This window comes from Hyaena hyaena, unplaced genomic scaffold, assembly GCF_003009895.1.
Source record: "Hyaena hyaena isolate Hyena2069 unplaced genomic scaffold, ASM300989v1 scaffold_361, whole genome shotgun sequence".
Lineage (NCBI taxonomy): Eukaryota > Metazoa > Chordata > Mammalia > Carnivora > Hyaenidae > Hyaena > Hyaena hyaena.
The window spans coordinates 284,625-312,331 of record NW_024080991.1 but is presented as its reverse complement, the minus strand read 5'-3'; the positions used below and the strand labels follow the sequence as shown (position 1 = coordinate 312,331).

The following is a 27,707-nucleotide window of genomic DNA, read 5'->3' as shown; positions in this document are numbered from 1 at the left end:
CAATGATAGTAATACAAAACAAAACATTTTGGTGGCTTTTATAATTTCTTTTTCCAACTATAAAATTAATGATGCCAATATAAGGAAAAAGGGAGATTTAGAGAAATCTGTATTTTCTTTTTCTTAATATGCAATATTTACTATGGAAAAATTTAACCTGGAGATGTTAAATCATCTTTATGCAATGTGAAACTGCTGTTTTATTTTATTTTATTTTGTTTTTAAATTTTTTTTAATGTTTTTTATTTATTTCTAGGAGAGAGAGAGAGAGACAGCGTGAGCAGGGGAGGGTCAGAGAGAGAGGGAGTCACAGACTGAAACAGGCTCCAGGCTCTGAGCTGGCAGTCAGCACAGAGCCTGACACGGGGCTCGAACCCACGAACCGCGAGATCATGACCTAAGCGAAAGTCGGATGCTTAACCGACTAAGCCACCCAGGCGCCCCGTGAAACTGCTGTTTTAAAAAGGCATTGTGCTAGTCACTGTGACACAGAACTAAACTTACCATCTCCATCTCTGGTAACTCATTGTAGGAAGGAAGACAAATATGTAAACAAGTAATTAGAAAGTGATGTTATGTGTGCTATACCACAATGATCTAGAAAGTGACATCTTAACATGGAGACTATTGCTACTGTTGGTTTCTATATGATAGAGGAAGTCTGAACTTTGTGTAGGAGGCAATAGGCAGTTGTCATGATTTCTTTTAAATTCTCCGAGAACAGGAATGGCTTATGTACAACAGCATTTCCAGTGTCTATTCGGGTAAAAAGCTATGAGGAAATGTTAGGAACAAGTGAATCAAACACATTTAAGAATGACAAATTGAATACATGGCACAATGGAATGGAAGCACTCAAAGAATGACTCTATAATCCTAGCCTGGAAACTAAAAATAAAGATACTTGTATCCAAAATGGAATAATGGAGAAGGTATGGGAAAGCAAATGCTTTAGGTATACTGAAATAAGGATTATAGTAAGATATCCCAATGAAAATACTTTATAGACACACAGAAATACGGAACTAGACTCTAGGTACAAAGTGAGGGCTAGATGTATAGATTTAAGACTCATAAATATAAAGATGATACATTAAACTATGAGAAGATAATTTCTATTAGAAAATAAATACTTAAAGAAAATAGCTCTAAGTCAAAGGAGTGATCTTAGGTCATGACTATGTTTGAGAAGGGAAAAAGGAAGTAATGAGGGTAAAGTTATCACATGACGGTGTAAAACTGTGATGTTTCAACAAGAATGAAATATTCTACTTTATCACTGAAGCATTTTTCCAATTAAAGATTTTTAATTCATTTCTCACTCCCAGTAACCACAATACTAAAACTGTGCTCAGCTAGGTGAGTAATATGGTAATTATTTAGTTTGGATCCCCCAAATTCGTTATATTTTTACAAAACTCAACTGTGTACTTGAATATTATTTTCATCCTGGTGGCTGCTTGAAAATGATTAACTTATAGCTTACCAGTAACAAGATACTAGCTTCACCCTAACAATCTAAACATGAGAACAACATACACTCTAGCTATTGACAGTCTTTGGGTGGTATCACATTGGAAAACCAAATCATAAGAGATTATTGATATACTTTTCAGCTCACTTTAAACAATATAATAGAACTTCATACAGAATGATAGGTATTCTGTAAAACACCCTAAACATCAGGCTGCAAACTTCCAAAACCAGAAGAAAATGAAAGGATGATGACAAATAACTGCAATATTTCTCAGCCACAAAAAGGCATTTCAGTCAAGAGAATTAGACTGTATGCTTTAATCCTGTACTGGAAATCAAACCAAGATAAGTCACTTATTTGCTTTATTAGCTCCAGGTTCACTTACAGGTTTCAACTTCTCAACTATTGTATGAAAAACAGGTTTATTTTTTTCTAGTCATTCTTTTCATATATTGTCACTATTACAAACAAAATGAATCAATAGGAAATTTTACTCTAAAGGAGGGAGCCTCTTTTTCTAGCCTTCATCTACTGGTAGTATCCACTTTGTACCGGTCATTTGAAAATCAACACATTCAAATGACTCTTGCATCACTCAATTTAACACCTACAATGTTGACTATTTCAAGTATCCCTGAGGGTCCATGACATGTGATAACTTATAATCTGTTGAGACATGAGTTAAGAGTTGTGAATGCTGGAAGGGTGAGGTGTGCAAATTTTGACAAAAATGTTACTTTACTGCAAGCTTTTCCCACAAAGCAATATATAGGGAAGACTGCTTACTGGCATTTGAACTGCTTACTTTGACTTCTTTAGGAAGAACATTATGGGGCAAAAAGATCATACTTATTTTGCATTTCAGTGTATAGGACCTGCATGTAGTAAGTAGTAGGCACAGGAAGGAATCTGCTAATTGACTGGATTTATGGAAGGTAAAGAGAAACCAGGGAAATGAAAGAAACATGGTAGCTAGAAATTATGGCTAACAGCATCTGAACAATCACCACCACCACTCCCTCACTCCCATTCCCAATGCCAAGAAGTCCAATTGCTCTTTCCCCTTCTTCACATGATCCACAGGCTACATTTTTGTTATTTTTTATCCTTAAGATTAATTCTATGAGGGGGAAGGAGGAGAAGAGAAGGGAAGCACGCAATTTGATTTGCATCAGGGTCAAATACTGTTCTCCTTTACCTCTTGCTTTTATTGTCCACCAAACATACTGGACTACTCTTTTTTTTTTTTTTTAATTTTTTTTTTAATGTTTTATTTATTTTTAGGAGAGAGAGAGACAGCGTGAGCAGGGGAGGGTCAGAGAGAGAGGGAGTCACAGGCTGAAACAGGCTCCAGGCTCTGAGCTGGCAGTCATCACAGAGCCCAACGCGGGGCTCGAACCCACGAACCGTGAGATCATGACCTAAGCGAAAGTCGGACGCTTAACCGACTAAGCCACCCAGGCGCCCCATACTGGACTACTCTTAAAATGAGCATAAAAATAAAGGGACATGAAGTGGGAAGTAATTAGCTAATTTTTGAGTAAGTAATACGAAGCACATGTCATATATTTATGACAAGTACATTAATCTTATGAACATTAAACACTCCATTTCAATTTCAGTATTCAAATATTCTTTAATAGAATAAACAAAACTATTATGTAATGGATTAACCAAATTCTTTTAAGTTTTATTTATTTATTTTTGAGAGAGAGAGGGAGAGAGCATATGTGTGCACAAGAGCAGAGAAGGGCCAGAGAGAAAGGAACAGAGAGGATTCCAAAGCAGGGCTTGAACCCACAAACTGCGAGATCATAACCTGAGCTAAAATCAAGAGTTGGACCCTCAACTGAGTGAGCCAACCAAGCAGCCCTTGATTAACAAATTCTTGTATGTCAAACTTGATTACCTTTCTGATCCACATCATGAAAAAAAAAGTCATCTCAAAACAATATTGTAACATATTGAAGAACAGAGCAAACTATTTCTTCCAATATTTCACAAAAATTTTTGTTTTAAAATTTTATTTTTTTTTAAAGTAAGCTCTACACCCAACATGGGGCTTGAACTCATGACTCTGAAATCAAGAGTCCCAGGTTCATTTGACTAAGCCAGCCAGGTGCCCCTACAAAAAAATTTTCTGTTTTATTTTGTTTTAAATTTTCTTTTTTTTAATGAATTCTTTTTTTTTTAAGTGCTTATTTATGTTGAGAAGGAAAGTGAGTGTGTGTGTGAACAGGGGAGAGGAAGAGAGGGAGAGAGAATCCCAAGCAGGCTCTAAGCTGTTAGCGCAGAGCTCAATACAGGACTCAATCTCATGAACTATGAGATTGTGACCTGAGCCAAAATCAAGAGCTGGACACCAAACTGAGCCACCCAGGGGTCCTCTACTTTTTATTATTAAATATTTTCAAATATACAGAGAAGTGTGGAGAATATAACATCCATGTTTCCATCATTCAGAGCTTTGTCAAATTTTAACATTTTTGTCATATTTGTTTTCGAGCTTTTAATAAAGAATGTACATTCTTTACAATTGTAAACATTTGTATTTTACATTACATATACAATTAAAGTTTCCTAGTACCTCTCTCTAACATGTGCCTCTTACCTCAAAGATAACCTCTATCTTAAATGGGGTGTTAAATATCCCCATGAAACTTTCTGTATTCATTAATAAATAGTATTAATCACAGGCCTCTAAATATATGGCACCTGGGCAGGAAAGAGTTAACTGGGCATGCTTGGTTTGTTGAAACCCTGCATATTTCAAAGAAAGGTTTGTCTTCATGAAGGACTGGTGCTTGGCTGGAAGCTGAAAGATAACTTCTGAGCCTATGGAATGTTCTGCCTCATATGTGTGTTTCTTGGGCCATGTTATACCAGCATGATTAAATCAAGTTATCCTAACAAAAAGCTTTATGGTGTATATTTGTTTTTGCTAGGTGGGGTGGTGGTGGAATAATTGAGCTCAGTCATGCAAGCACTGCATGACAGGTAGGCATGACATGACTGATTCCCCCCAAAAAAGCCCAGGACCCCAAAGATCAAGTGAGCCTCCAAGGTTGGAAACACTTCACACATAAGTGTCACACAACTTTGCCAGGAGGATTAAGGATATCTCCATGAAACTCCACTGGGAGGGGACACGTGGAAGCCTGAATCTGCTTTCTCCTGGATCTTGCCCCATGAGCCTTTTCCATTTGCTGATTCTAATCTCTGTCCTTTCACTGTACTAAACCACAACTCTCTGTATTAACAATTCTTCCGTGTCCTGTGAGCCCTTCTCTTGAATCATCAAAACTGAGGGTGATCTTGGGACTTCCAACATAGCATAATGTATCTAGTTTGCAACTTGCTTTATTCTCTCCACATTATGCTTTTGAGATTTATCCATCTTGATAAATGTGCCTTTGTTCATTCATTTGAACTTCCATATATAATTCTACTATTATGTGTATGGTACATACCTATTCTCATACTGATGAACATTTGTTTCCGATTTTCAGCCTAATATTGAATACTCTTCTACAGGACTGAAAGTGTTTGTAGGTACATATTAGGTGCTAAGTTGTAGGGTATGTGCATCTTCTCACTCTTACAATTGACCTTTTGATTAATAAGATTCTCAATTTTAACAAAGTTCAATTTATCATTTTTTAAAATTCATGGTTAGCTTTTTGCAGTGAGGGGAGGACTAAGAAAAATTTGCCTACTCCATGTCATAAATATATTTTTTTGTTTTCTTCTACAGGTTTTATTAGCTTTAAAATTTAAATCTATTTATCTTTTTTTAAAATATTATTTATTCTTGAGAGAGAGAATGATAAAGTGTGAGCAGAGGAGGGGCAAAGAGAGGGGGGACAGAGGATCTGAAGCAAGCTCTTTGATGACAGCAGAGAGCCCAAGGTGGGGCTCAAACTCAGGAACCATGAGATCATGATCTGAGCTGAAATTGGACACTTAACTGACTGAGCCACCCAGGTGCCCCAAATCTGCAATCTATCTTGAATTTAAATCTGTATATTGAGTAAATTAGGAGATCCAAAGTTAATATTTTTCCATTTGGCTTTCTTTCTTTTTTTTTTTTTTAAATATTTTTATTTATTTCTAGGAGAGAGAGAGAGAGAGAGAGAGAGAGAGAGACAGCGTGAGCAGGGGAGGGTCAGAGAGAGAGGGAGATACAGACTCTGAAACAGGCTCCAGGCTCTGAGCTGGCAGTCAGCACAGAGCCCAACGCGGGGCTCGAACCCACGAACCGCGAGATCATGACCTAAGTGAAAGTCAGACGCTTAACCGACTAAGCCACCCAGGCACCCCTCCATTTGGCTTTCAAACTGAGCCAACTATTTACTTAAGACTATCCTTTCCCCCACTGCATTGCATTATCAATTTTGTCATAAATCAAGTGACCATATATGTGTGGTTAGTTTCTGCATTCTCCATTCTGTTTCATGGATCCATCTGTCTATTCTTGTGCCAGTACCATATTGTCTTAATTACCTTATTAATAATAGTTTTATTTTTTTATTTATTAAAAAAATTTTTTTAATGTTTTGTTTATTTCTGAGAGACAGTGTGAGCAGTCTAGGGTCAGAGAGAGAGGGAGGCACAGGCTCTGAAACAGGCTCCAGGCTCTGAGCTAGCTGTCAGCACAGAGCCTGATGCAGGGCTTGAACCCACGAACCATGAGATCATGACCTGAGTTGAAGTCACACAGACGCTTAACTGACTGAGCCACCCAGATGCCCCAATAATAGTTTTATAGTAAATCTTGATATCTGATAGAAGTCACTAAGCTTTGTTCTTATAGATTGTCTTGGCTATTATTCTTAGTCTTTTACATTACCATACACATTTCAGAATCACTATACCAATTTTCATCAAAAAGAAAAAAAAATGCTGCCGGGATAATGAATAGGATAACATTGAAATTCTAGATCAATCAAAGAATGGACATCTTTAAAACGCTGAGCCTTCTGGGGCACCTGGGTGGCTCAGTCAGTTGAGCATCTGACTTCAGCTCAGGTCATGATCTCTCAGTTAGTGATTAGTGAGTTCATGTCCCATGTCAGGCTCTCTGCTGTCAGCATGGAGCCAGCTTCAGATCCTCTGGTCCCCCCCTCTCTCTCCACTCCTCTCCCGCTCTCACTTTCTCTCAAAAATAAAGACATTTAAAACTTTGAGCCTTACAGGGATGCCTGGGTGGCTCAGTCGGTTAAGCGTCCAACTTCAGCTCAGGCCATGATCTCACAGTTTGTGGGTTTGAGCCTTGTGTTGGGTTCTGTGCTAACAGCTAGCTCAGAGCCTGGAGCCTGTTTTGGATTCTGTGTCTCCCGCTCTCTCTGACCCTCCCCTGCTCACGCTGTCTCTCTCTCTCAGAAATAAAAAGAACATTAAAAATTAAAAAAAAAAAAACACTTTGAGCCTTACAGTCTGTCAACATGGGTTTACTTATATATTATCTAATTTCTGTCAATAATATTTTTTAAATATTTTTTTAATGTTTATTTATTTTTGAGAGAGAGACAGAGTACAAGCAGGGCAGGGCAGAGAGAGCGGGAGACACAGAATCCAAAACAGGCTCCAGGCTCTGAGCTGTCAGCACAGAGCCAGACATGGGGCTCAAATCCACAAAATGAGAGATCATGACCTGAGCTGATGTCAGACGCTTAACTGACTGAGCCACCCAGGCATCCCTCTGTCAATAATATTTTGTAGCTTATAGAAGTTCTTGTGAATATTTTGTTGATATTTTTCAAGAATCTGATATATTTTATGCTATTAAAAATAATTTCTTGGGGAAACTGGCTGGCTCAATTGGTGGAGCTTGTGACTTACTCTCAGGGTTGTGAGATTGGGCCATACATTGGGTGCAGAGATTACTTAAAATCTTTAAAAAAATATTTTTATTTATTTTGAGAGAGAGAGAGAGCATGAGCAGAGGAGGGGGAGAGAGACAGAGAGAGAGAGAGAGAATCCCAAGCAGAATCAGTGATGTCAGCATAGAGCCCAACTTGAGGCTCAATCCCATGAACTGTGAGATGGTGAACTGAGTGAAAGTCAAGAGTGGGATGCTTAATACCTGAGCCACACAGGTGCCACTAAAATCTTTTTTAAGGGGCGCCTGGATGGCTTAGTCGGTTAAGCGTCCGACTTTTGCTTAGGTCATGATCTCGCGGTTCGTGGGTTCAAGCCCCGCATCGGGCTCTGTGCTGACTGCCAGCTCAGAGCCTGGAGCCTGTTTCAGAGTCTGTCACGCCCTCTCTCTCTGACCCTTCCCTGCTCACGCTGTCTCTCTCTTAGAAATAAATAAAAAAACATTAAAAAAATTTTTTTTAAAAAAATAAAATCTTTTTAAAAAAAGGTTTCTTTCTAAAAATATCACTTTATATGTTTATTGCTGACATATACAATAAATTTTATATATTAGCCTTCTAATTAGTTTGCTAAATACTTATTTAATACATATTTACTGGGGCATCTAGGTGGCTCAGTTGGTTGGGTGTCCAACTCTTCAGCTCAAATCATGATCCCAGGGTTGTGGGATTGAGCCCCATGTCCAGCTCTGTGCTAGGCATGGAGCCTGCTTGGGATTCTCTCTCTCTCACTCTCTCTCTCCCTCTGCTCTTCTCCCCTACTTGCTCTGTGTCTAAAATTAAAAAAAATAAACAAAAAACTTATTATTGAATAGTTTGGAGATTGCTTTGGATTTTCCACATTCAAAATTATGCCTGCAAATAATATCAACTTATTAGTTTTATTTCTTCTTTTCAATCTCTATACTGTTTATTTTCTTTTTTGCACTTTATATCATTGACTAGGACTTAAAGTGAAAAGTTGGTGGAAGTGATAATAGTGGTTATCTTAGTTTTCATGATTTCAAAGGAAAAATTTTTGATACTTCACCATTAAGTGATGCCTATTATAGGATTTTTGTAAATACTCTTTATCAGATTAAGGAAATTTACCTTCTAGTACTAGTTTGCTCAGAGTTTTTTATTTATCATGAACACATGCTGAGTTTCCTCAAACGCCTTCTTTGTACCTATTGAGATGCATCTACTTGATTTGTCTCATATATTTTGTTAATATGGCAAATTACATAGATTGGTTTTTAAATATTAAATAAGCTTGCATTTCAAGAATAAACCCAGGGTGCCTGGGTGGCTTAGTTGATTACGCGTCCAACTTCAGTTCAGGTCATGATCTCACAGTTAATGGGTTTGAGCCCTATGTCGAGCTCTATGCTGACAGCTAGCTCAGAGCCTGGAGCCTGCTTCAGATTCTAAGTCTCCCTCTCTCTCTGACCCTTTCCTGCTCACACTGTCTCTCTCTCTCTCTCAGAAATAAATAAAACATTAAAAAAAAAAAAGAATAAACCCAACATGGTCATCATGTATGTCATTTTTATCTATCTCTGGATCTGATATGCTAATATTTTATTCAGTATTTTTAGATGTACTATGTTGGGAAGGATTATCTTGTAATTTTCCTTTTTCATAATATACTTAGTTTTGCTATCCAACTTATACTGGCTTCATAAAATGAGTTGAGAAAGTATTTCCTCATTTTCAATTCTCTGCAAAAACTCATTTTAGATCAGTTGTACTTTTTCCTTTAAATGTTTGGAAGAATCCACTGGAAAAAACATTTGGGCATGAAAATTTCATTAAGGAAAAGATTTAAATTACAGATTCAATACCTTAAAAAAATTTTTTTTTATTTGAGAGAAAGCATGTGCCTGAGTGGGGGAAAGGGACAGAGGGAGAGAGAGAGAATCTTAAGCAGGATCCATGCTCAGTGCAGAGCCTCATGTGGGGTTCAATCTCACAACCATGGGATCATGACCTGAGCTGAAATCAAGAGTCAGATGCTCAAATGACTCAGTCATCTAGCCACCTCCAGATTCAATATCTTAAATAAACATGGAACTATCCAGATTTTCCATATCTTCTTGTGTCAGTTTTGTATATAAGTGTTCTAGGATACTACCCATTTCTTCTACATTTTCAAATGTTTTCTCGGTAATGCATAATACCTCATTAAATATTCTCTAATATTGATATTTTTTAATTCTAATATTGATTTGTGCCATCTCCTTCTGTCCTGATCTCTGCTAGAGGTCTTATTTTCACTTTCTTTTCAAAGAACCAATTTTTAGTTTTGTTGATTTCATTACTGATTTCTTTTTTTTAATGTTTTATTTATTTCTGAGGGGGGGGAGAGAGAGAGAGAGAGAGAGACAGCGTGAGCAGGGGAGGATCAGAGAGAGGGAGACAGAATCTGAAGCAGGCTCCAGGCTCTGAGCTAGCTGTCAGCACAGAGCCCGACTCGAACCCACGAACCATGAGATCATGACCTTAGCTGAAGTTGGGCGCTTAACCAATGGAGCCACCCAGGCGCCCCCATTACTGATTTCATATAGTGACAAATTTATTTAAAAAAATTTTTAAATGTTTATTCATTTTTGAGAGACAGAGTACGAGCAGGGAAGGGGTAGACAGAGAGGGAGACACGGAATTAGAGGCAGGCTCCAAAGCTGTGCTGACAGCTCAGAGGCTAATGCGGGGCTCAAACTCACACACCGCGAGATCGTGACTGAGTCAATGTCAGACGTTTAAATGACTGAGCCACCCAGGCACCCTGTAGTGATCCCAAATTTAGTAATCTAGCTAAACTCTCTTATTACTTATATTAGTGTCTCTTTTGAGGTGTGGTTAGACTTGATTACCTATTCAATTTACTTAATGGTTATTGGTTTCTTTAGGTTTTCAAACCTTCTTGAGCCAATTTTGGTTAAGTAATTTTCCAAGATATTATCCATTTGATCTAAGTTTCAAATTTATTGTCAAAGTTTTATTTTTATTTAAAAAAATCTTTTAATGTTTTATATTTTTGAGAGAAGTAGAGACAGAGGGAGATACAGAATCTGAAGCAGGCTCTGGGCTCTGAGCTGTCAGCACAGAGCCGGATGAAGGGCTCAAACCTACAAACTGGGCCCTCATGACCTGAGCTGAAATTGGACACTCAATGACTGAGCCACCCAAGTGCCCCTGTCAAAGCTTTACATAACATTTTCTTGTGGCTTTAAGTATATTTTCTGTTGTTCTGAATATTATTTATTTTAATTTTTTCTATTTTTCAGTAGTATTGCTAGATGTTTATCTAGGATTTTTTTTGCTCCTAATTATTCTTTGTTTTCCATTTCATTTATGATTGCTCTTGTCTATTTTTTCCTCTTTTCTTTCTTCTCCTTTCTCTGAATCCATATTGTTTGAGTTCTAACCCTGATTCTGCTCTTTAGTAGCTAAGTAATCTTGAAAGTGTTATGAAACTTTTTTGTGTCTGTTTCCAGTCTGTAAAATGGAAATAATATCTACACACTGATTTGTTGTACATTTACACATACAAAAACTGGCACATACTAACCATTCCAATGTTAGCTATTATTAGTATCATCATCATTAGTAGTAGTAATAGTATGACTATGTCGACCCCTACCATTAATACTATTTGGGGTGTGGGGCACCTGGCAACTCTTGACCTCAGGGTTGTGAGTTCAAGCCCCATGTTGGGCATGGAGCCTACTTGCAATAAAGATTTAAAAAATACGATTTTGAATTAAACTCATTTAATTTTTAGGGGTTTTGTTCCTTACTAATTTCAAGGCCATAAATTTATCTATAAATATTACTTCAAATGTATTCCTCATATCTTGATATGTGCAGTATTTATATTATTGTTCAGTTCTATGAATTTTGAAATACCAATTATAAATACCTCCCTCAAACAAAAGTTATTGATGACCAACATTTTTAAGTTTACAATAAACGGGTTTTAAGATACTATTCATAATATAAATAGCCTAAATTTTATCAAGACTCTGTGACCTATTATATAGTCAATTTCTATAGTTGTTCCATATATACTTTAAAAAGCTCTCTTTATTAAGTATAAGGATCTGTATACATTTATATATAGTTGAATAAACTTAATTTTTCTTCAAAATTCTATTTTTTGATGACTTTTAAGTTTTGATAGAAGTATATTTATTTATTTATTTTTTATTTATTTCTAGGAGATAGAGAGACAGCGTGAGCAGGGGAGGGTCAGAGAGAGAGGGAGTCACAGACTGAAACAGGCTCCAGGCTCTGAGCTGGCAGTCAGCACAGAGTCCGACGCTGGGCTCGAACCTACGAACCGCGAGATCTTGACCTAAGCGAAAGTCGGACGCTTAACCCACTAAGCCACCCAGGCGCCCCGATAGAAGTATATTTAAATCTTTCACATTAATTATGTAATAAGTCAACTACTCCTTGAAATTGCATCAGCTTTTTGTCTATTTTCTGGTTATGTTTTTAGATTATTTCCTCTTTTTAGTAGGTTGTTTCTCTTGTTATTATGAAACAACCTTCTTTTTTTTTCCTTCCAGTCTATTTTGTCATTTATTAATACTTTACATTAGCTTTCTTTAGTTCACTAAGGAATATCTTTTTTTAAATTAAGGTAAAATATACATTTTATAAAACTTATCATCTCGGGGCACCTGGGTGGCTCAGTGGATTAAGCGTCCGACTTCAGCTCAGGTCATGATCTCACCCCGCGTCGGGCTCTGTGCTGACAGCTAGCTCAGAGCCTGGAGCCCGCTTCAGATTCTGTGTCTCCCTCTTTCTCTGACTCTCCCCGGCTCACGCTGTCTCTCTCTCTCTCTCTCAGAAATAAATAAAACATTAAAAAAATTTTTTTAACTTATCATCTCAACCATTTTTAAGTGTACAGTTCAATGGCATTAAATATATAATAACATGGATGTGCAACCATCACTACCATCCATACCCAGAACTTTTTTCATCTTCCCCAAATGAAACTCCATATTGATTAAACAATAATATCCCCTCCTCCACCCAGGCCTTGGCAACTACCACTCCTGTTTCTATTAATCTGACTACTCTAAGTACTTCATATAAGTGGAATCATAATAGTATTTGTTCTTTTGTGACTGGCTTATTTCACTGAGCATAATATCTTCAAGGTTCATCCATATTGTAGCATGTATCAGAAGTTCCTTACTTTTTCAGGCTGAGTAATATCCCATTGCACCTATACATCACATTTTGTTTATCCATTCATTCAGCAGTGAATACTTGGGTTGCTTCACATTTTGGTTATTGTGAATAATGCTGTTAATGAATATAAGTGCACAAATATCTGTTCAAGTTATCTGTTTTTATTTCTTTGGAGTATATACCAAGGGAGAAATATCTTTTATAGTCCTTTTATTTTCACATTTTCTATGTGTATATGTTTAAGATTTAGTTGCAAACCCTTTATGGTTAGATTGTTTTATATTCTTTTATGATCTCTTTTAACAGATAACTCTAATCTGTTTACATTTATCATGATTTTTATAATTTTTTTAAAAGCTTATTTTTTTATTTTGAGAGAGAGAGTGTGCAAGCAGGGGAGGAACAGAGAGTAAGAGAGAGTGAGTCCCAAGCAGGATCCACACTGCCAGTGTAGAGCCCTGTATGGGGCTCAAACACACAAACCATAAGATAATGCATGACCTGAGCTGAAATCAAGAGTTGAATGGTTAACCAACTAAGCCACTCAGACTTAGTAATATTTGACCGTATCCTTTGATTTTACTGTTTAGATTGTAAATTTTCTTCTTCCTTTCTTTCTAATCTCCTTTTCTTCTTCTACCCACTGTTAGATGAAAGTGGCATATTGTATCTCTATTCTTTTAGTCATTACCCTTAAATTTTTTTAAGTTTTTATTTTTTATTTAGTTCATTTTTGAAGGAGGCTCCATGTCCAACATAGGGCTTGAACTTATAATGCTGATATCAAAAATCGCCATGTCCTACTGACTGAGCCAACCAGGTACTCCAACCCTTAATTTTTAAACGTATATAATTTATACATTTTGTAACAAAATAACAAAATAATCAGCATTTCTATCCTCTTTCTGAGCAGGACATGGACCTTTTCACTTTACCCTTGAACACTTTCTGTTTTATTATTTGCTGAGTTTGCTCTCATAACACAAAATAGTTTAAAGTCAATAATTAAATTTATCAGTTGCTTTGATCAATTTGAATTCCCATTTTTGTAGTTATCACTATCTCTCTTCAATTTTTAACTAAAGAATAACCTTTACTCTTCTTTCATTGGTGTGTCTTTAAGAGGTAAACTCAGTCTTGTGTAACTGAATACGTCTTCATTTTATCCTCATTGTCCTCATTAGCTAGTATAACATACTATGTTAGTAGTTATTTTCCACTCATCAGACTGAAGATACTCCATTATTTTTTGTCATTTGATTGGCTGATGAAGAATCTGTCAGTATAACTGTCATTCCTTAGAGATAATCTGTATTTTCTGGTAACAATGAAAGATTTTTTCCTTTATTTTTGGATACTCTGAAGTTTTCCTACAATGCCTAAAAGGAAAGATTTTCTTTTTTATCCCAGTTGACGCTCAGCAGGCACATTTGATCTGAGAACTCATGCATGTCTTTATTCAACTGCAGAAAATTCTGAGTTCTTCAAACTCTTCAAAATTCTTTTCAAGTATTGATTACCTACCATTTCCTCCATTCTTTACCCAAAACTCTTATCAGACACATATATATCTCCTGTCTTAACATCTACGTCATATATACATCTCTATCTTCTCTTTATCTTTTTGTCATTCTCTGCTACATTCTTGGTAAATATCTCAGTACAAGCTACCAAATCATTTATTTTAGTCAATTATGTTCATGGTCTAGTATCTCATAGACTGATTTTTATTTCAGTGACGTTTTCATTTCTAAAACGTATAATTGGTTTTAATATTTATCTATTTTTGCTTTGTCTTTCCATGTTCCTTAATCTTTTTTTTTTTTTTTTAATTTCTAGGGGAGAGAGAGAGAGAGACAGCGTGAGCAGGGGAGGGTCAGAGAAAGAGGGAGACACAGACTCTGAAATAGGCTCCAGGCTCCGAGGTGGCAGTCAGCACAGAGCCCGACGCGGGGCTCAAACCCACGAACCGCGAGATCATGACCTAAGCAAAAGTCGGACGCTTAACCGACTAAGCCACCCAGGTGCCCCTCCTTAATCTTTTTTAAAGTTAGTTATTTCTTATTTATCTCTTTGAGAATCCTTAAACATGTTTAGTTCTTAGCAGACTGCTAGATAAAATTGTTTTCACATTTCAGTTTTGGTATGGCGTCTCTGTCCCTTAGCATTAATATTTTTCATATATTTTGGAGTTTTGGTTTGCTGATTGATTTTCAGTGTATGTGGGGTATTTATTTTTCTCTTTTTCCCTCTCTGTATCAACCCATATTATCTAGTAAATTTACTTATTAAGTTTTATTTTTTAATGTTTATCTATTTTGAGAGAGGGAGAGAGAAAGAGCGTGTGTGCATGCACACGCAAGCAGGGAAGGGCCAGAGAGAGAATCCCAAGCAGGCTATATGTTCAGCACTCAGTGTGGAGCTAGACGTGGGCTTGATCGTGACTTGAGCCAAAAAACAGGAGTGGGATACTCAACCAACTGAGCCCCCCAGGGACCCCTCTGATAATTTTAAAGATGCTTTCACTCAGTTCCCCAGTCTACAATTAAGTTTATAATCACATTTCAGAGATTCTATTCCATGATGCTACAGGGGTAGCATTAATTCAGTATAAAACCAATAGTAGTGTGGTATAACCATGCAGTATGGTCACAAGGCTGCATCTGTAAGCTCCTGTCTTCCTAAGCCTTCAGGTTGCTAAACACTGTAGTCCTTGATAGCAGCCAGTCATAGCTTTATTTTCTGCTTCCTCTGCCAAGGAGATGGGGCAATAACCAGGTCCTGGCTTTGAATAAGAGGCCTGGATTCAAGCAATAAGCCTGGCTCCCACTTTATTCTTGTTGCTCTTAAGAGCCAAATTCCCAGAAACCTACATTTCAGACCTGAGCATCATAGGTCCAATCATTCAATTCCTTTCATCTAGTATTTTGTTTTGTTTCTTGACCACAGAAATGTTAACACTGTTTTGAGATTATCAGTAACTTTTCAATTCTCTTTTTATATATATTTTGTCTATCATTATATGTGTGAGCAGAGTGCATATGTAAAGGTGACCATGTTAATTGTTAAATGTTAAAGCCATCTGGATAGGAGGTTGAATTGAAAATTACTTTAAAAGTACATGTATATATAGAAAAATCATATATTCTCTGATACTTTAGCTTGTCTCTCCAGTGTTGTTCAGGAGAATTATTAACCTTGGTTAAAAAAAAAAAGCATAAATCCTGGGGTGTCTGGGGGGTCTCAGTTGGTTAAATGTGGAACTCTTGATTTTGGCTCAGGTCATGATCTTGCAGTTCATGTGTTCATGCCCCATATCAGGTTCTGTGCTGACAGTGCTGAGCCTGCCTAGGATTCTCCGTCTCCCTCCCTCTCTGTCCCTCCCCTACTCATGCTCTCTCTCAAAAATAAAGATTAAAACAACAACAACAACAACAACAACAACAACAAAACCAAATGAACTCCTGCTGCTACTTACCCTGAAGCACGCTATACAGAAAAAACCCATATGAGAAGCAGCTTGGTCACTGCCTACCTACTGTTTGGAGTCACTGTCTTTGTGACTTTCAGCATGAGGCTGGTATTTGAAATGAACTGTTTTCTCTATTCAAGGTATCTAAATACACAAGGTATATCTTACCTATTGGCAAACAGGTGGACCTTCCATGAATTTGGAGGATCTGTGACTCCCTCCATGAAGTATGCCTCCAGGACATTTTGAAATAACCCTGAAACTATATTTTGTGTCACAATATAGCTTACATTCTACATTTTAAATTAAAACAACCCAAAGGGATCATCCAAATATAATGAAACATGCCACAAATTATTTAGCCATTTTTGCATGAGGTGGCAATACAAAATTAAATTTATAAAAATATATCAATAAAAATTAGTATGTTAACCTAAAAAACAAAAACACTAAATTTAAAATTGCCAAAAAATTTGTGGCGATCACTGTATAAAATCTAAGACTGTTCATCCCATATCTAGTTAGGAAAAATGATAACTATAAATGCATAATATTTTGTCTAATAAGCATTCAACAAAAGTTTGTTTAAATGAATATATTACTAGGAAAAAGAAATGTGAAGATTTAAGTATCTAAAACTAAAATATTAAACTTTAAAACCTAAAAACTTAAAAAAAGTGGCAAGTCATGAGTAGCAATGAATAAAATAAGTATAAGACAGATTAGATATTAAAAAGTGGCAAAATTGGTAGTTGGGTTTTTGAAAGATACAAAAATTTAAATAATTGATAAATAATAATTTAAAAAGAGTGACTATAAAAGGTTTACGACTAAGAATTTTAGAATAAAGAAATTAAAAATAAGAAAATTCTCATAATTATATATTGATATAATTTATGACCAAGTTATCATTTTGATTGTGTGACTATTTACAGAAATAAAAAATTCCAAAACTGGTGCAATAAGTTTAACAACATTTAACAAATGCTTACTATGTACATGGAAGCTTCAGAGAATAAAAAAGAGTAAAACACAGTTCCTGCCATCATAAAGTTACCACTTTAATACAGAAGGCAGGTAAATGAACAGTTACGGGATTTAGGCCACAGTATCCAACATTGCTGGTTCTTTAATATTTTGTTTTCCAGATTTAAGGAAACTTCTTTCTCTTTTCTCTTAAACTATAACTTAAAGCAATTTGATTAAAAAAATATACCTTTGTGAATAAAGATGAAACAATTTCTTTTTCTCCCTAACTGATCTCTGCAGAATTCAGAAATAATGAGTAAATCTTATTTTCATGCAATACAGTTATTTGGGAAAGTTCAGTAAGAATGTGTTCTCTTGCTATTAGGACACATTTGGAAACTTTGGTTATATTACCAAGGATTTGACTGAATATCATACTTGAAAATGATACATAGAATCCAATATGACCAGGGGCGCCTGGGTGGCTTATTAGGTTAAGTGTCCGACTGTTGGATTCGGCTGAGATCATGATTTCACAGTTCATGAGATCAGAACCTTGTGTCAGACTTTGCACTGAAGTACAGAGCCTGCTTGGGATTCTCTCTTCTCTACCTCTGCCTGCACCCCCTTAAAATAAATAAACTTAAAAAAAAAAATCCAGTATGACCAGAGAGCTTTACAATTCTAAGTGACTATATGGAGTCAATATTTATAAAGCATCCCCTTGGAAAAACCAGCCTATACCTGGTTCTTGACAGGGTTCCCAGCTCATAAATGAATCACAAAGTTCAGTTCCTGGCAGGCTCAGGAACCTCAGGATATCTTGGGAACTTGGAGAAGAGAGGAATTCAAGTAGGTCTAAGAGGTATTATGCCCAAAGTCTGAAGGTGAGTCGCTGGCTTGGCTTCCTAGCCTCCAGAGGCTTTTAAAACTAGAATCTGAGATTCTTTATGAAAAGTTCCAGCAAACAAACTCAAAAGACCTATAGGAGCAATCACTATTCTTGCTGCACTTAGGACCAAGTTTAATGAGACAAGCCTTATTTTGCAAACAAATTAGTATTTATCTTTGATAGAAATGGGGGTGACTATAGTGAGAAAAACGATGCTTCAGTAGAGAACTACAGCACACCTTTATAGGTATTAAATTCTAGTCCTAGTCGTTGTCTTTAACATTTTATTACTTACTTGTTACCTAGACTGCATTTTGAATCCTTCTAGTTTCCTCCAGTATCTAGCTATAACTCTTCAAATTAAAGTTTCCAATTTTTCTCCCACCTTTGACTTTGAATTACTAAAACCTGAAACTGTTCTTTCCCCAAAGCCCTGCAAACTGAACCAGGACAATTTGACATAAACTTGAGAGAAATCACCACAACAGCTCATGTATGGACAAACTTTGTTCCTATTCTTGCGTGAGCCACTCAGAAAGTTTACCAGATCACCTGATGATTATCACCAGAGACATTCAAAGTGTAAACCAGAAAAATCTGTCATATTTCCAGTGCCTGTCTTTACTCCATCTGAAGATGCTTCAAGTTCAACATTTTAGGAAAACTTAATTGACTGCCTTCTGCCTTGTTTCCCTAGAAATGCTCAGGACAGAGACTGATTCAATGTGTTATGGCACAATCTACCAACTTACTTTATGGAATTTGAAATTTTTGGAGAAATTTCAGATAGAGTGTGGGGGGGTGACACGGTTCAGGACATGCTACCTCCAATTACAGCACTTTGGCCCATTAAATATTTCAAGCAGAAGGAATCTGAGACATGGCACGTGAAGGAAGGACCTTCTGACCTTCCCCTGAAGCAAGTCATAAAACACTCATTTGGAAGATATAACCTCTCCTTATACCTGGAGGAAAGGCACATCTTTACAGCCAAGACAGAACAACACCAAGAAGAATCTGAACAAATAGGCCTTGCTACATTTCCCAGAGCTTACTATACTTACCTCATACATTTGTCCTACCATATCTTTCCACAACTTTCAACTTTTCATCAGACCTAACCAAAAAACACTCATGTTTAACCATTTCTCAAGTCTTCATTTTCTTCTGAAGGGTACTGTGTCATTAAAATTTACATTAAATACACTTCCATGCTTTCCTCCTGTTAATCTGTCTTTGTCAGTTTAATTTTCAGACCCAGTCAGAGACCCTAAGAAGGTCAAGGAAAACTTTTCTTCCCCTACAATAGTTACTTACAGAATAATGTGGAATATACACTAATGAAAGTATGTTCAATGACTGAAGTGGAATGAAAAGGAGTGATTGATACGGTCCAGACTGGTAAAGATATGAAGAAGGCTTTTACCAAATAGGTGACAGCAGAGTATGGTTTTAAAGTATGATTAGGAATTTACTAGAAATCGAACAAGAAAAGAAATATTAAAGAATTATTCCAAAACATCAAAAGTATAGAAGAGGTGGTGTGATACAGTAGTGAACCTGAAGAAAAGGGATCTAGGTAGTAGTCCTGGTTATTCCACTATTTAACTTGAGCAAATTAAACTCTCTGGACCTAATTTTTATTTTCTGTGAAATGAGGGAATCATATTAGAAAAGAATCTCAAACTTTAATGTAAATATAAATAAGGTTTAAGGGCCTGAAACAATCACAGGTAATATGGATATTGCTGGTCGACTGACCTATACTTTGAGCAGCAGGGCATTAGATTATCTCTATTGGTTCCTTGTATCTTAGAAGTTTATTTCCAATAATTCTTCTAATATTTTGAAAATTTTAAGCCAATATGATATTGAGAAGGATAAAACCAAAGAAAAAAGTTATAAGGCAAAAAAAGAAAATTATAAGGCAAAACTACATTTTAAAAATAATTTCCCCTTATGACTAATTAGTGTTTACTCTCTGAAAAGTAAATATTTAATAACACCACTTTCACAGTTAACATGATAATATATCTTCCAAAATCCTTATAAAAGAATTTATTAGACATATGAATAAGCAATTTATAGGTACAATAAATAAGAAATATCAAAAAGTAAATTATAATCTACATAATGGTGATGTACAACTTGAAAATACAGTGAAAACCAGTCCCATTTTTAAATAATAAGAAAAAACAGTCAAATACTGAGACATCTATTTAACTTGGGAAGCCAGATATTTATCCAAAGAAAAGCAGATGACTACAATGAAGCATGAATAAATGGAGTCTTAGATGTAAAGACTAAAGATAGTAAATAATATAATACTACCCAATTTAATATGTAGATATAATTCAATATACACTAAGGTTTCTGAGGACTACTTACAGAACTTGGTAAACTAATGACGAAATTCTTCTGGAAGAACAGAGAAAAAAATAGATTTTTAAAGTTTTTAGGTTCAAATTATTATAAAGCAGTTTTCAAACCCATATGTGATACTGTGATTTATGTTAAGAAATATATATTTGGTCTCCATCCCTTTTCTGGCGGAGACCTCTTAAAAACACTTGGAATTTCCTAAGGGAGGAGAGCCACAAATGTGTCTTTGTTATGTTAATGAGGTTACTATTTGAATCGGCTTCAGGTTGGAAACTGGTTGCCAAGACAACCATGTGACCTCCCAGGAGGGGAGAAGGACTGGAAGTTAATTCAATCACCAATGACAATGATTTCATCAATCATGCCTACATAATGAAGCCTTCCAAAAAAACCCAAAAGGACCAGGATCAGAGCTTCCAGGTTGGTGAACGTGTGGAGACTGGGGAGAGTGGTGCACTTGGAGAGGGCATGGAGACTGCACACTGTCTCCCCATACCTTCCAATGCATCTCTTCTGTCTTGCTGTTCCAAAGTTATATCCTTTTATAATCAACTGGTAATCTAGGAAATAAAAAGTTTCTCACAGTTCTGTGAGCCACTCTAGCAAATTAACTGAACTCAAGTAAGGGGATGTTGGAACCTCAGATCTACCATCAGTTGGTCAGAAGCACAGACAACAACCAGGACTTTCAGTTGGTCTCTGAAATGGAGGAGAGAAGAACAATCTTGTAGGACTGTGCCCTCAATCTGTGAAACCTGAGGCTCTCTCCTGGTAAAATAGTGTCAGAATATAGTTGAATTGTAGGACACCCAGCTGGTGTCTGATAACTGCTTGGGCATGTGGGAAAAACCCACACATAGCAGACTGGTTACTATATGCTAGTGATAAGGACAAAAATTGGAAAAAAATAGAAATTCTAGAGACAGGGTGAAAATAGTGCAATAATTTAATATGTGTATGTGATAAATCAGAAGTAAATACCATACCACAAAAGAAAAACAAACAATAAGAGTTCTGGTACAGATGGTTATCAGGATAGAGAAAAATTAATTTGGATCACTGAAAATTCCAAAGAGGTCAAATAATCAGTTAGGGGGGAAAAATAAATGAAAATTGAATAGTACATTTATGCCTAGATAAAGAACAAATGATGAAAAGAAACGAAGGTTCTCATAAGAGTCAAAATGGATATACCTGAATATATATACAAATAAAAACCTCTTATGCATCAAATTTAGATAAGTTTCAGGATACAAGATCAATAAAAATCAGCCATAATTGGAGAAATGTGGAGAAAGGGGAGCATTTGTGTACTATTGGTAGAAATGTAAATTGGTACAGCTACCACGAAAAAACAGTATGGAGGTTCCTCAAAAAATTAAAACTAGAATGATCCAGCAATTCCACATTGGATATTTATAAGGAAAATGAAAACATGAACTCAAGAAGATATATGCAACGCCATGTTCACTATAGCATTATTTATAATACTCAAGAAATGGAAACAACCTAAGTGTCCATGAATAGATAAAGAAGGGGGCACCTGGGTGGCTTAGTGAGTTAAGCCTCCGATTTTGACTCAGGTCATGATCACATGGTTCATGAGTTCAAGCCCCCCATTGGGCTCTCTGCTGTCAGCGCAGAGACCACTTCAGATCCTCTGTCTCCCTCTCTCTCTGCCCCTTCCCCTCATGCACATTCACATACTCTCTCAAAAATAAATAAACATTTTTTTTTTTTTAAAAAGAAGTTTTGGTATATATACCCAATGGAATATTATTCAGTCATCAAAAAACAAGGAAATCTTGCCATCTGCAACAATATGGATGGATCTTGAGGGCATTGTACATTGTCTGTGAAATAAGCCAGACAAAGAAAGGCAAATACCCTATACTTTCTGTTAGGTATGTGGAGTCTTTGAAAAAGAAAAAACCCAAGTTCATAGACACAGTGGGAAGACTGGTCATTGCCAGAAGGGGAGATAGGGTTGGGAGAAATGGGGAAAGGAGGTCAAAATGTAAAGAGAAAACAAAATGCAGTTGATGTAAAACAGGCACAGAAATTCTGAATGATATTCAAAATATTGTCTTTGTATGTATGTATATATATATATGTTTATATATGCTAATGTATAAGACATAGGTATATTTTATATAAGGCATATAAAAACACTGATACATAGCTATTATTTCTAGAATAATGAAACTAAAATCCAACATTCTAAATTTTTAAGGTAAGAGACCCAAATATTACATATTTTTAGAAATCTGCATAAAAAATTAAAACCTCAAAAGCCAAGAAAAAAATTGGTCATATTTCTGTATACTAGCAATGAACAATCTGTAAAGGAAATTAAGAAGACAATTAAATTTACAATAACATCAAAAAGAATAAAATGCTTAAGAATAAATTTAACCAAGGAGGCACATGACTTGTACACTGAAAACTATAAAGCATTGCTGAAAGAAATTGAAGACACTCTAAATAAATGGAAAGATATCCCATTTTCATGGACTAGAAGACTTAATATTGTTCAGATGACAATATTTCCCAAAGTAATCTACAGATTCAATGCAACTGAAATCCAATTGGGGTGCCTGGCTGGCTTAGTTGGAGGAGCATGCAACTTGGTCTAGGGGTCATGAGTTCTAGCCTCACATGAGGTATAGTGATTACCTAAATAAATAAAACTTTAAAAAAATTAAAAGTTAAATCTCAGAAGCCTTGGGGCACCTAACTGGCTCAGTCCAGAGAACATATGAGTCTTGATCTCAGGGTCATGAGTTCAAGCCCTACACAGGGCCTATGTAGTGCTTACATAATGCGGGAAAAAATCCCAATTGCCTTTTTAATAGAATAGACAAGCAGATCCCAAGATTCACACAGAATTATACGAGATCCCAAATAGTCAGAATTATTATACAAAGAAGAACAAAGTTGGAGGACTCATACTTCCTGATTTCAAAACTTATCACAAAGTTACAGTAATCAAAACAGTGTGGTAGTGGCATCCGGGAATAGAATTGAAGGTCTAGAATAAACCCATACAGTTGATTTTCAACAAGTATGCTAAGACTGTTCAATGGAAAAAGAAAAGTCTCTTCAGCAAATAGTATGGGACAACTAAATACCTGTATATAGAAGAATGAAGTTGGATCCTTACTTCATATTATATATAAAAATTAGATGCAGTGCCTGAGTGGTTTAGTCACTTAAGCATCTGACTGTTGATTTTGGCTCAGGTCATGATCTCATGGTTCATAAGATCAAGTCCCACATTAGACTCTGCACTGGCCAGTCTGCACTGCCAGTGCAGAGTCTGCTTCTCTGTCTCTATTTCCTGCTCCTCCCCCATGCATTCACATACTCTCTCAAAATAAATAAACTTATTAAAAATCATATAAAAATAGATCAAAACCTATATATATGAGAGGCAAAACTATAAACCTTCTAGAGGAAAATATAAGGGTAAATCTTCATAATCTTTGATTTGGCAAAGGTTTCTTAGATATGACACCAAAAGCATAAACACCAAAAGAAGAGATAAATTTGGCTTCATCAAAATTAAAAACTTTGTATATCAAAGGACACTATCAAAGAGTGAAAAGACAACCCAATGAATGGGCAAAAATAATTGCAAATCATATATCTGATGACGGTCTAATAACCAAAATATATAAAAGAATGCTTAAAACTCAACAACAAAGACAAACAACCCAATTTAAAAATGGGTAAAGGGCTTGAACAGACATTTCTCCAAAGAGGATATACAAATGGCCAATGAATACATGAAAAGATGTTCAATGCCATTAGTTATTAGGGAAACACAAATGAAAATCACAATGAGGGGTGCCTGGCTGACTCAGCAGAGCACGGGACTCTTGATCTCAGGGTTTTAAGTTCAAGACCCACTTTGGATGTAGGGATTACTTAAAAATCTTTTATTTAAGTTTATTTATTTATTTTACGAGAGAGCGAGTGGGAAGAGGCAGAGAGAGAGGGAGAGAAAGAATCCCAAGCAAGCTCTGTGCTGTAGCACAGAGCTCAACTGTGGGGCTCAAACTCATGAACCATGAGATCATGACCCGAGCTGAAGTCAAAAGTCAAATGCTTAACTGACTGAGCCACCCAGGTGCCGCTAAAAATAAAATCTTAAGAAAAAAAAAAGAAAGATAATCACAATGAGTTATGACTTTACACTTACTAGGATGGCAACAGTGAAAAACAAAACAAAACAAAACAAAACAAAAAACCATGAAGTATTAAGTGTTGGCAAGAACATGGAGAAATTGGAACTGTGCATTGCAGGTAGGGCTGTAAAATGGTAGAGCCACTGTGGAAAATAGTTGGCAGTTCCTTAATAAAGCTAAACACAGAATTATCATATGACCCAGTGATTACACATCTAGATATATACTTGAAAGAAAAAAAAAATAGGTGGTCAACAAAAATTTGTAAAAGAATGTTTATACAGCACTATTCATAATAGCCAAAAAGTAGAAATAATTCAAATGTCCACCAACAGATGAATAGATAAGCAAAATGTAGTCATACAACTGAATATTATTTAGCCATAAAAAATAAAGTATTGATATATGCTTCAGTAGATTGAACGCTGAAAACATCATGCTAAGTAAAAGTAGCCAGACACAAAATGTCACATGTTGTATGATTCCATTTATATGAAAGATACAGAATAGATGAATCCATAGAGTCAGAAAGCAGATTAGTCTTTGCCAGGGACTGTGGGTAGGAGAGAACAGCGGGTGACTACTTAATAGATACAGGATTTTCTTTTAGGGTGATGAAAATGTTCTGGAACTAGATAGTTGTGGTGATCACCCAGCATTATCAATGTACTAAATGCCAATGAATTGTACACTTTGGTGAACAGTATGTGTGTTTTTCTGCAATTTAAAAATTATTTTTAATTAAAAATTTTTGCATGATTATTAAATATAATAAAGTCTCATATCAGAAAAGGGAATGAGTAAGTAAAACCATAGTAAAGGTAACTGATAAAAGGTTAACATCTGATTTATTTATAAAGATTTGACACAAAGATATAGGATCAACCTCCACAGCTATCAGGCTAAATGGTAAAATGGATGCACAGATTATATACCAACAAATAATTATAGTAAAATTCCTCATATAAAAATGGAGAGGGCACCAGAAAGTAAATGCTTATTAAAACCTCTTGAAGGAATCATTATATTCTAAATGCCTTAGAGTTAAAAAGCCAATGTGGTCAGGCCACCTATAAATAAGTTTAAACATTTCCGATAACATTGTGAAACTGTTCTAGAGAACAATCTGAAAATATGTAATAGGAACTATAAAGCTGGACAAGTACTTTGACCTAGTAATTTCAGTTTGGGAACTACTTTTAAAGGAATACACTTGGGGTACCCGAGTGGGTCAGTCATTTAAGTGTCCGACTCTTGATTTTAGCTCAGGTCATGATCTCACAGTTAGTGAGTGTGAGCCCCGCAACCGGCTCCACACTGACATGGCAGAGTCTACTTGGGATTCTGGGTCCCTGTCTTTCTACCCCTCCCCCACCACAATATTTCTCTCTCAAAAATAAATGAATAAACTTAAAAAATAAAGGAACACAAAAGTATAAGCAGGAAATAATTTGAAAAAAGATATTTATAGCCATGACAACATGAGAAAATGTGAAATAATGTAAATAACCAATAAAAAGGTAGAGTTAATTGCACTATTATTATTGCCTAAGCACAATGGAATATATGCATGTGTCTCTATGTGTGTATATATGTATATGCCTATTTAAAATGACGACTGTGTAACTATTTGATAGGTTAAAATGTGTGTAAAGATAATGCCAATGTAAATCACAAAACAGCACTCCCATTGATTTCAACTTATTATATACACTGAAAAGAATTTGGAGTAAGAGTTTAAAACTCAACAAACTCTTTTAAAGAAGTTGTAGAGAAAAATAATTTCCTGGCAATTACTTTCCAATCACATTCTTTATCTAAACATCAGTAAAAAACAAAAAAAATAATAAGGTATGGCAACAATAAAAAGTTTCATAGGATAAACTATAAGTTTAGGAGAAAGTCTTAAGTGAATTAAGATATTGAATTAAGATTTTTTTTTGTCCTTACTATACACCTCTTTTCGGTAAGATAGAAGTTTTTAGGCCAATTCCTCAACAAGATTTTGAGAAAAATTGTTTTTAATGTATTTAAAACATCAGCCACATTTATTTAATAAAAATGTTTTTCATATGATACTTCAGTAAACACACATGGATACACTTTGAAATATCAAGGAAGGAAAGTCAGTTAAATGGATGCAAAGTATATCTTCATATAGAGGGAGAAATATGAACTGTCAAGAAGACCAATAAAAATACTATGAAGAGGTTAAAAATTGTAACACTGCAGTCAGTCCTCACTGTATGAGCAACCTGTGCACAAATAACCGCCAAAACGTTGCTCTGAACAGTTGTTGCCATAGAAGCCATCATAGAAAGCAAATAAAAGCAAACTGCAGCTTGTAGACATTTCCACTTCTGAACAGAGAGAATGTCTACAAGCTGCAGTTTGCCTTTGTTTGCTTTTTATGAATCCTTCATTGCAGCACAGTAGAGAATACTGAAAGAGGTTACATGTCTACTAAGAGGGGATGAGTTCAATAAAATACTACACACATGTATAATGGAACATGATACACTCATTAATTGGAAGAGATTTTTATATACAGATATGGAATATACTCCAAAATATATTGTTGAGGAAAAATAAAAATAAACAACAACAGCAGCAGCAGCAGCAGCAACAACAGCAAAAAAGAAGTTAAAGGGAAAAGCTTTGTAAAGCTGAAACAGTGTAAAATAGAGTTTAAGGGAACTGACCTAAGAGACACTGTCTGGTCCAAATTCTCTCTACTACCAGAAATTATCTTATACTTCCTAAGAATCTGCCAATTAGAGAGTTATACAGATTAACAGGTATTGTCCACTTATCAAACTTGATACCTCTGAAATAATTAAGAAGTGATATTTTATTACACATTATTATGAATTTGTTCAATTTCTTTCACTTCTAATACCTAAATGAAGCAAATTGCAACTGGAGAGAATGCAAAAGACAGGAGCATTGAGCCCTCTATTACTGTAGTCTTCCCAGGTCTGTATATCTCCCAGAATCCTTTTTTCAAAACTGTTGATCTTCTTCTAATCAAAGTTTTCATTCATTAGCCTAACAAAATATATCTTTTCTCACTTCTCCAAAAATATTTTAGTTATAAGAACTAATAGCATTTAAAAAAAAATCAACTCACCTGAGGTTTATTATTTAATAGTGGAGAACATGAGAAGCTTTTAAAGTTTTCTTTAAAATATCTCTATCCAGGGGCTCCTGGGTGCCCCTCTCTCTCTTTTTATTTTTGAGAGAGAGAGCGTGTGTG

General features: G+C 35.7%; 1 protein-coding gene across 4 annotated transcripts in view; it reads right to left on the bottom strand.

Annotated features, from left to right (window-relative positions):
- GOLM2 (golgi membrane protein 2) overlaps positions 1 to 27,707 on the bottom strand; it is a 109,505-nt gene that overhangs the window by 11,914 nt on the left and 69,884 nt on the right. The gene's annotated exons all lie outside the window — the stretch shown is intronic.